At 36.6% G+C, this 10,751-nt stretch overlaps 1 long non-coding RNA gene across 1 annotated transcript; it reads right to left on the minus strand.

Moving 5' to 3' along the window:
* Positions 1-1,609: 1,609 nt before the first annotated feature.
* LOC132041713 (uncharacterized) lies at positions 1,610-10,124 on the minus strand. The gene is made up of 5 exons (XR_009411195.1): positions 10,041-10,124; positions 4,211-4,303; positions 2,930-3,971; positions 2,378-2,569; positions 1,610-1,782 (listed from the first exon to the last, which is right to left on the minus strand). It is a non-coding gene; the product is annotated as an uncharacterized LOC132041713 (long non-coding RNA).
* Between the last annotated feature and the right edge of the window lie 627 nt (positions 10,125-10,751).

A 10,751-nucleotide genomic window follows, 5' to 3' on the forward strand; every position in this document is an offset into this window, starting at 1 on the left:
GCATATTCTATGTGCATTTGTACAATTTGTTAGAGTTAGTCATAGTTAATCAAGTGTTTAATTGCGGTTAATTCCATAAATTGTCTACTATATGGTTAATTGGGGCCACAATTGAAATATCCAATTCCCATGGCTTAGATCAATTAAGGTCATTATTGCAAAATCAGCCTCTAATTGTTCTGTTTAGTTTAATTCTGGCCTTAATTGGAATAGTCAATTTCATGATTTAAGCCAATTAAGGTCATCATTGCAAAACTGGTTCAATTGTTTGATTAGGCTAAAGATGGTCATATTTGTAATAACCACTTTCATGGGTTAAGTCAATTAAGGTCACAATTGCAATGTAAGTCTTTTGCATAATTAGCTGTGTCTATTAGTCTGATTAATTAAGTTAACTAGTTTAATCTGGCCATAATCAAAATGTTTAATTAATAACCACTTTCAATTTTTGGTTATTTTTTAAAATTAGCATGTTATATCCCTCATATATATATATATATATATATATATATATATATATATATATATATATATATATATATACATGGATATATGTATACTCATGTATATAAGTATACACATATCAGGCCCATCTCTATTTCTCTTATCTTAGCCGAGTCCGGCCCAAAATAGAGACCAGACCCAGCCCAACATAAAAAAGATATAAGGCCAGGCTTATAAGCCAAATGACCCCTTTGGCCATTTCTCGGTTCGACGAAGGGTTCATGTGAAACCCTAGCTCCGCTAAGAGATGGTCGTCTCTCTCCTGCATCATCTACGCCATTTTTGGCAAAGTAGCAGTGTACGACATCTTTTTCAGCCTTTGCATAGCCGGATCGAGCAAGATATTTAATGCTCCATCCCCTTTCACCAAAACTACAACCAAACACGGTATAATCATCCTCTCTCTTCTATTTTTTCTGCAAATCAATGGTCCTTGACTGTTTTTTCTTTAATGGGTTTTGTTGTATTGCGATTTTGAACCTACATATGCTATTGGTTCATGAAGAACCATATGGATTGACCTCGTTTAGGTCAAATCCAACCCTTCATACGTTTGTTGGATTGGATCTTAGCCGTTGAGCGTGGTCTTGAAAGAGCAAATCACAGATTTGCCAAAGTCCCACATCGGTTGAAACAAGGGTTTGTCTCAAAATAGGGGTTCTTTATATAAAGAACCCCCAATTCACATTGTTAAAAGACCTTGGGGGACAGAGAATATTACTTGAATATTCACAAAAACTCGAAATACCTAGGGTTTTAGCGACTTTTGGTTGAAACCTTTAATTTTTCGAGTTAGTTTAAGTTTTAAAACGTTTGTTTTGTTTTTCGGGTAAGTTTTAAAAGGTTTGTTTTGTTTTTCGGGTGTGTGGCTGGGTTGATGGAGTGGAGGAGTGAAGATTCCAAGTTCATTCTCGATCAAGGCTACACATACAAGAGGTAAATCTTCTCTCTTTTAGTTACTAGATGATAATAGCCCATGCATGCACGGGCCCAATATTTACCTATATGTATCAGTGTGAAGTTGATTTTCATTTTGAATGAAGTTTTAAAAGTTATGATTACTCAAGTGTTGATCTGAAATTGTGAACGGAATCACAGCGCAATATAATATAAAGTGAAGAAAATACTGCATTGCTGAAGCATATTGTTCATATCGTACATTTATATACATCCATCATTGTACTGTTTACATAGACAAAGCATATATTGGCATTGACAATCATCTTGTTCTTAGCAGTTCTCGTTGTAGTTCTGCTGTTGTCGTAGTTGACAAAATATCTGTAAAGATTGAACTTCATATATTACTAATACATATAAGATGTTTAAAGAAAACAGTATTAAATGCAAAAGCTCAGAGTAGAGCACAACGTAGTTGAAAGCCTGATTCAGAAAAGGAAATCCTATTAGAGATACAACTGGAAGAATAAAATGTTTTTCCATCCAAATATATCTCTAATTTTTTACCATCCACATATGATGTCCTAAAAAAATGAGATACATTTGAAGAAAGTGCATTTATTCTTCAAGGATATACCACTGGTCTGTCCGAGTATCTAAGAAGCCATCAACACTAATCTAATAGGAGTAGAATTAGCGAGAACTATATAGTAGAACCCAAGTATATGAGCAACTAAAAAAAATAGAAAGGTATCTACCATGCAAAAAGGTGGAGACACAAGTTATTTAAAGGACAATATAACCAACATGGTGCCTAAAACACCTGTCAACAACTGTATAAACTCCTATCCATAGGACAGGATGTTGAAATTTAGATGGAATAAAAGTCACCCAGCTCTTTGTTAAAATAGAAGTGTGTAAATGGAGATAGTAGAATGAGTAGTAGTAGTAGAGTTGGATTAATTGTTTGACGTACCTTTTTAAAGCACGTGCGACACATATATCCTTATTTTTTCTTCAAGTCAGCTTTCGGAAAGGGCAGTGCAGGTTTCCCGAAAGATAATATCTTAAGCTTTAGCCTACTTCAAAAACTGCCTGCATGAAGGGAATATTCCTCATAGCTGCATAAAGCAATAGTTTCGAGTTCTAAGCAGTTGTTTCGAGTTTTCTGCGAGAGAAGTAACAAAAGTTTTGCTATAAAGGCATCCAATTTCTCTGAAACTATTCCAAACCAGTAGAATCAAGATAAGAATCAAGAATATATCATCGATATTGCCAATCAAAGCTATGATTGTCCAGAACAGCAACCGCTAGTATAGAACTTGTCCACTCACATATACTTCAATCCAGCTTTCAGAAAAGGCAGTGCAGCTTTCCAAAACGAAATTATCTTGAGATTTAGCCTTCTTCAAAAACTGCCTGCATGGTGGGAATATTCCAAAGCAGTAGAATTAAGGCATCCAAATTCTCTGAAACTATTCCAAAGCAGTAGAATTAAGATAAGAATCAAGAATATACCATCGATCACATTATTGCCAATGAAACTATGGTTGTCCAGAGCAGCAAGGCTAGTATAGAACATTTTAACTCACATATAGGTAAACTTCATTCAAAAAATAACTTGGGACGATTTCATCCATTAGTGCAAACAACAACCAGTTTTCCACATTGGTTACTGAATGGATACAATGGAGCTACAATCCTTTTAACAGAAAAAATTTTCTTCAGCAAAAATGGACCCATGCTATAGTGTTCTCCAATTCACGGAACCAAATGAAGAGCCAAAAAGAGAATGTGTTAATCAGACGAACAATTGTGAACTGAAAATGGTATTATTATAAATAATCTTTGGTATTTAGAAAATATAGTCATTGCATCGCCACAAAATAATAACTACATATCTACTTTAGGTGTTGCACTATGTAGCAAAAATTAACAGTTGTCTATTATATACATAACAGGAAATGTTGCTTAGCTCCGAGGAACAAAGTCTAATAGATAATCCTACAGTTCAATCCCAATGTAAACCACACATGATTTCTATTGAGTATGTTGTAGTTTGTTGATTTCACAAAGGGTCTACTAACGCTTTTGTATCAATTTTCATTCAGCCAGAATAATTTATTCCTTTCAAATTGCAATTATAAAATTCGTAATCTGTTCATGCAGAATAAAAAATGCTCCGCTACTTGCAGACCCAATTTACTAACCCTTTAATATGGACTCATGGAATACCAATAACTAGAATTAGAGCTTTGGAGTTCCAATGCTCAATATTACTGCTGGAGGAAAGGCCAATATTATGTTGTCCTCACCTATAGAAAATACTTTTAATTCTCTTTGAATGGAATTGTCCTGTTCATTGTTCTCCTTAATTTGTTTATTCTTTCTATCTTCTATACAGGAAAAAGCAACTATCAAGACTATGTTGAAAGCATATCAAATGCTAAAAGTACATAAGCTAAGAGAGGATAAGTCCAAACTGCAAAGAGGCTCATGAAGATTAATAGTCAAAAACATTATATAAAAGAGAACATACCTCCAAAGTCTTTCTTTTCTCTCAGGCTATTCTGTAGAAAGAAAAAAAAACCATCATTCAGACCGCGAGCGGAAAACAATTATCAAGTTCAATCAAGTAAAAAAATTAAAAGGATGAGCACCAATCGCCCAAAAAAAAAAAACCCCAGTTAAAAAACTATTGTTACGGACCCGAAATGCCAACTTAGGATTCGGCGAAAGCTTGCACACAAATATATATAAAGATAAGTGACAAATCTATATGAAGGAGGAAGGGAAGAGAAAATAGTACCTGAAAGCATGGCCAGAAAGAAGAAAAAAAGATAATAAGTAGGACTCATCGATAAGAAGCAGGGAAATGACATGAATCTCCAAGCGCATGTACCTGCTCGAACGCAGGAAGAGTAGCTTAGTAGTTTGAAACAAACAAATATAAACTATTATTAGTATCAAATAGAGATCCATGTAATGTGACAAAAATTCATTAACGAGAACGTTATAATGCAAAGATTTCGCATGGTGCAAAAAAATTCAAAAATAGAGCTTCGCCTTAAATTTGTGAAATTAAACTGAATTAAATACAGAGTTTTGTATATATTTAAGGAGATTTAGCCAATTTTTGAGTTATGAAATTGGGGATTTTTTATTTTAATTGAAAGTTAGGCTTCAACAATCCAAACAAGAATGCAACTGTTTGAACAACAAAGAATACAACATGCACATGACGAATTGTCGAAAAAACAATATAAAAGTCGAAATAAACTAAACGATCTGTTACACTCCGTATCTTCGAAGAAGCACTTATCAAATTTGATACATAAGTACGTTGAGTTGGGGTTAAGTAAAATCACTTTGGAATATAAGGAGCAAGCATTATTAAGTATATTTAATAAGTGAAGGATGTATATAAGGTATACCGGAAGGTTTTATAAGGAAATAAGTGGAAGAAACGAAGTAGTACGAATGGGTAATGTTTGTGTGAAAATTTTGGTCCAAATTGGGAGATAAATATCTCTTAGCATATGAAGTGTTTTAAGGTAAAACAAACACTTAAAATGAAGTTCGTCGAGTCTAGTTTTCAACGCAATAAACTGTTCATCGATAGGACATCGGAGTAGAGAATTATGGACGTTACAAGTTCAGCTGACAGAGCAGAACGCGTGCTACAGTATTGCTACAGTGACCCGACCCGAATTTGACCCCTATAAAAAGGGTAATAACCCTCTTTTATCACCAGATTTCAGCCCAGAAAATTGAAGAGAGAGAGAGAGAGGAGATCACAAAGTAAGCAATTTTCAAGCGACGGAGTATTAATCGAAGCTCGGATAAACGCATGGATGTGATTCTAGTATGATTTTGCGGTGGATTCAAGGTGGATATTGAAGATATCGCTGTTTTAACAAGAATAAGGTATGAATCTCCTATTATTAATGTTAATTTTGGTTTATTTACGGAGATAAAGTCGTTAAATAATTGTATAGCGAGTTCGTTGGTTGTGGAAAATTGGAAAACATCGTGTGGGATGTTTTATGGTACATATTGGTGTTGGAAATGATGTTATTGTCATTATTGTTGTTTTTGTTGCTGTTGGTTGCCGAATTGTGACTTCGGGCTAGGCATATAAACAGGGGAGATACTGCCCGATTTTCGGCAGAATATAGAATAGTTTGATTTGAAGCTTGAAACAAGTGTGCGATAAAGAGGCTAACGTTAGTATAAATACTCTTAAATGTAGGCTTATGAGCTCGGACGCATAAGCGTAGCCAATAGGAGGTTGAACAGGTATGTTAAGGCTCGTCCCTTGCTTTCAAACGCATGATTCCGATGTTATGGCTTCATAAATGTTTCCACATCTTCCTTGTTTTCAAAAGTTAGATGTTTATGGCTCCAAGGCATGATTCCTTTCCTAATAATTCATAAATGTTTTTCAAAATGTTCGTATTTTCTAAATCAGAGATTTATGGCTCCGTGAGCTCTTATGATAACAACGATGAACCTGTTTTCACAATCATAATGATGATGTCAAAGATGAGAATATTTTCCTACGATGATTATGATGATGATGACTCTGGGTTTAAAGGTTCCAAGTTTACGATTTCAATGACGATACAAAACTGTTGAGCTATTTCTTGATTTCTCAATTGTATTCATGGATGATGACTATTTTTAAAGATTCCAAAGTACATAAATTGATGCCTTATGAGATTTATGATCCTATTCTATGTCTTCTCTTGATGTTATTCTTCATTGATAGTCTCTGTCACGACCCGAACTACGGGCCGCGATAGGTATCCGGGGCTACCCACCGAACACCGCTCATGCTGCTATTTATCTGCTCTCACTCATACTATATGCTCATAATCATAGACATCTATCATTAGTTAAAACATATCTGCTTTTATAAACATAAGCCCTTCGGCTATCAAAATAATATATACATACACATGCATATACATACAAACTATGGGACCATACTACCCACACTGCGTATCTACGAGCCTATACTAGAGCACTAGACATATGGGCGGGACAGGACCCCGCCATGCCCAATCATGAATATATACATATATATATATATATATGTACCAAAAGAATAATCTGTGGCACCTCCGAAAAATGGAGTGCTCTCTAATCAGCTGCTAGCTCCTATGAGTCTGGATCACCTCCCTGTCTACACGTGGCATGAACACGAGCGTCCGAAGAAAAGGACGTCGGTATGAATATTGTACTGAGTATGTAAGGCATAAACAATGATAAGATATCAATAAAATAAGGAGGCATCAATAAGGAGTAATCTGTAACTGACTGAATCATAAAGGAAGCTATACATGCTAACTTACTTTCATACTCATCATCATGTCATATGTGCATAAATGTATAAACGTATAACTGCCCGATCATATAGGTGCGGTGTGATAGTCAATGGCATTAGCAATAGCATCAGCACTAGCCTGCATCCAGGCCCCCCGCATCCGGGGTATCATCTCATGCCGCCCACTAGTGGTGTCTGCCCATGCCATTTGGCCATGGTGTATAGCTGCCCGCCTTGGCGGTGACTGCCCGGCCAACTAGGCGCGGTGTAATCTCATCATGTGCTCATCATATCATGCTTATCATAATGTACTTATCATACATGCTTATCATAATATGCGTATCATAACATACTTATAGCAATACATGCATAAAGACTCATAGATAATCATACTTTATCGGGGTGACGTAAGGTCGTGGACCCCCGATGTCATTATGAGCATTCATAAGTATTCTGCCTCACCTTGAAGGAGCAAGCATAAGGTGAGTGTGTATAATGATCGACATCAATGAACTATGGATAGCTTCATTAGCTTAATGGGAGCATCATATCATAGACTATAGCATCTCTAGACTTAGCTTGTCATTAACATTATCATAATCATAACATATCTCTTATCTCGTATGACTATTCATGAACAAGGGCTCATTGTCTTCTTGAAGATGGAACATTCATAAGACAGAGGAAATTCATGCCATAGGATTCATTGCCTTAGAAAGAAAGGACTAGCCTCACATACCTTTGTCGTTTAACTATTCTATCGCTTGCTCGTTCTCCTTTAATGCACTCGTTTATACCTTCAAGATAATTTGTATCAACATTAGCTATATCATCGTGAAAGCATACTTACTAAAGCTATAGAAATTTAGGCAGCATTTCCTTTGTTTATACTACTTTCCGCCATATTTCATATCAACTCCCAACATTCATAACAATCATCACAATATCACTAACAACAATCGTCATTCATTCATATGATTTGCATTTCACAATTCTACTTCAATTCTCCATATTCACGACTAAAAGTCCATCATCGTATTCTTCCATATCCAATACTTATTTCATGTTCTAAACGTCATTTATAACACATTCACAACATCAACATATTCATTTCCATGATTCACTCCAACTACTACTCACTAATGGCACTTTTCACACATTCATGACCCATTTCACATACTCTTCTACGATTCGTGAGTCTTAACTTATAAATACTTCAAACAACATGTAAATATCATGAAACTTACCTTAGATGATGGAGGAATAAGCTTAGAATGGTGATTCACCCTTAGCACCAAAACCCTACTTTCTCTCTCTTGGGATTTCTTGATGTGGATGACTTTTAATGGGTCTCCTTCACTTGATTCTCTTGATTTCTTGTTGTTGATCCTTGATTTCTATGGATTTCTCATGGATGAAATGTTTGGAACACTCTAGAGGTTTCTTGGATGGTGGAGGTGAGAAATGGAATGAGATGAAATGAAAAAGGGTCCCTTATATAAAATTGAGTTCAGTCCCGACCAGTTTATACGGACCAACATACGGTCCGTATGTTTTATACGGTCCGTATGTCTGGCCGTAGATCTGGTCCAGTGAAGTATGCTCTACTAGATTGAATCTACGGTTGGACATATGGTCCATACATTTTATACGGCCAGTATGTCTGGCCGTAGGTTGGTCCAGTTTTCCAGAAATCGTTTCGTCGACTCGTTTGATCTCCGATCCTTATGGAACCTTCTTAACACTTGTTCCTTACTTTTATACCATTCTAAGGGACGTTATAGCTCTTCCTTAGGGCATCATTCATACACCATTGGTTCAACACTCGTAATTCCTATCTGCTACTCAACATATGACTTGCTTTCCTTAACAACTTTCCTTCGTTAACTCGAATGTCTTTGGAAATCTTAATTAGGATCGTCAAATACTATTTCTTACTTGTCCAAATCTCGTACACATCATACCCCTCACTCGTCTATTCACTGTACATTAACGGGAAATTTTTCGAGGTGTAACAGTCTCACCTTATAATAATTGTTTCTTCAAGGTGAGACAAAGCAACCATGATTATTCCATAATATAATCGGAGGTTACTGACCTTACGTCACTCCTATAGAGACATAACTTTCCTTGGCCTCTCCTGCATGCTGCTTATATGATATATGTATATGTATATGTATATGGGGAATATGGGGAAAAAGGGAGTGGCGCTATAGACGCATGGCCACCTGATCAGTTGGTGTAACTTATCATCCCGGATGCGGGAATATGTGGTTAAATGGATCGAAGCCGACGCCTCGGCATATTTTCTGTATATATGAACAAAAAATGTTTTTCAAAGAAAGCTAAGCATGCATGGCATCCGCCCTAAGAGGCACTCATATGTACATGTTACTCTTTTATCTTACGATGTGCTCTATATTTCCATTCTGTTATTATTCATACTTTACATCCCTTACTATGTTACTATTCATGCCTTATATACTCGGTACATTATTCGTACTGACGTCCCTTTCCGTGGACGCCGCGTTCATGCCGCAGATCGGTGTAGCCGATCGGACGATTCACGCAGTAGGACCTCCTCGGCGGCGGTTGCTATGCTCATTGATCCGAGCTTCAATCCTTTTGGTATGCTTATTCGGTTACGTACATATATGGGTACGGCAGGGCCTTGTCCTGTCATTTCTACAGTTTGCACTCCATAGAGGTCTGTAGACAGTGATATGTAGCCATGATATTATACAGCCTCATCGGCGCTCATTTTGTTGTACAGTATATATGTAGCGGCCAAATCGGCTTGCGCTGTTACTCTCAATGCTTATGTCTATATGTATGCGTTGGCCGTGAGTTCCCGGTACGATGTCTTTTATGTTGATTGTTCGGGAGATAGTATAGCACAGTTACAAGTTGTATATGGGCCCAGGACAGTTAGTGAGAAGTAAATGCAAGCATAGGAGTGCTTGGCCAGCAATGGTCGGGCACTTGTTACGGCCCATCAGTTTGGGTCGTGACACGATGGACATCTTTATCATTCATAGGCATCAACCAACTTTCTAGAAATAAAGCAAGACGCTTCAACATGAAATCGTCCATTTAAATCTCTTATGTGGTCGACCTCCCAATCTATTGAGAGTATATGGAGTGATTGGAATCATCGAAACTGCTAAACTAATGGAACAGAGATCTGAGATGGCACAGAGAAAGTAATTAATGAAATCAAGAGCTCAAGAAGAAATTATAAGAACGAAGACAACACAACCAGAGAATTGGGTGAGATGAGGATTTTGAGAGAGAGGGGAAAATGCAGTACTCTATCAACTATGTCGATATGTTGGCAGGAATTACCGCCACTGTGACTTCACTGTTCTAGAATAAATTAGATTAGGAAGAAAGTGGGAAGAATAAACTGATGGTGACAAAAAAGTCTACTAATTAGAAATGGTGACAAGTTTGACCAGCCAAGGTCAAACTTGTCTTAAAAATGTGATTAAGTTAATGGGGACATAATTATATCTTTTTAAACTTATAATCTTTTACAAAATACACAAAAGCCCACACACATTATACAAAATCTTTTTCCAACCCACCCCACGACCCCAACTTCACTTCATTTTATTTAAAAAAAAAAAAAGACAGTTCCTCAGGCAGCAAACCAAGAAAAAATCGATGACCACCCCCACCATTGTTGCTGCTGCTCATTTCCTCTTCAAAATCACTGTTCTTCCTCGTCGCTGCTACTGCTCGTTTCTCTCTCTCTCTCTCTCTCTCTCTCTCCATTGCTGCTGCTTCTCTATTCATTCTCAGGTAAAATTTTTCTTTCACTTAGTTCAAAATTTAGGGTTTTGAAATCAGAGTGTGAAAATGATGATTTTGGTTAGAGAAGATGAAGAAGAACGTGGGTTTGTCTTGAATGTTGTAGTTTGGGGTATTTGTTGCACTTGTTGGGGTTTGTGAGTTTGTAAATAGTGGTTGTGGTTTTAAAATTATAGTTTCTGGTGCTGTTTTTGTTCTTCTTCTCATT

The sequence above is a fragment of the Lycium ferocissimum genome, unplaced genomic scaffold (assembly GCF_029784015.1).
Source record: "Lycium ferocissimum isolate CSIRO_LF1 unplaced genomic scaffold, AGI_CSIRO_Lferr_CH_V1 ctg11316, whole genome shotgun sequence".
NCBI lineage: Eukaryota > Viridiplantae > Streptophyta > Magnoliopsida > Solanales > Solanaceae > Lycium > Lycium ferocissimum.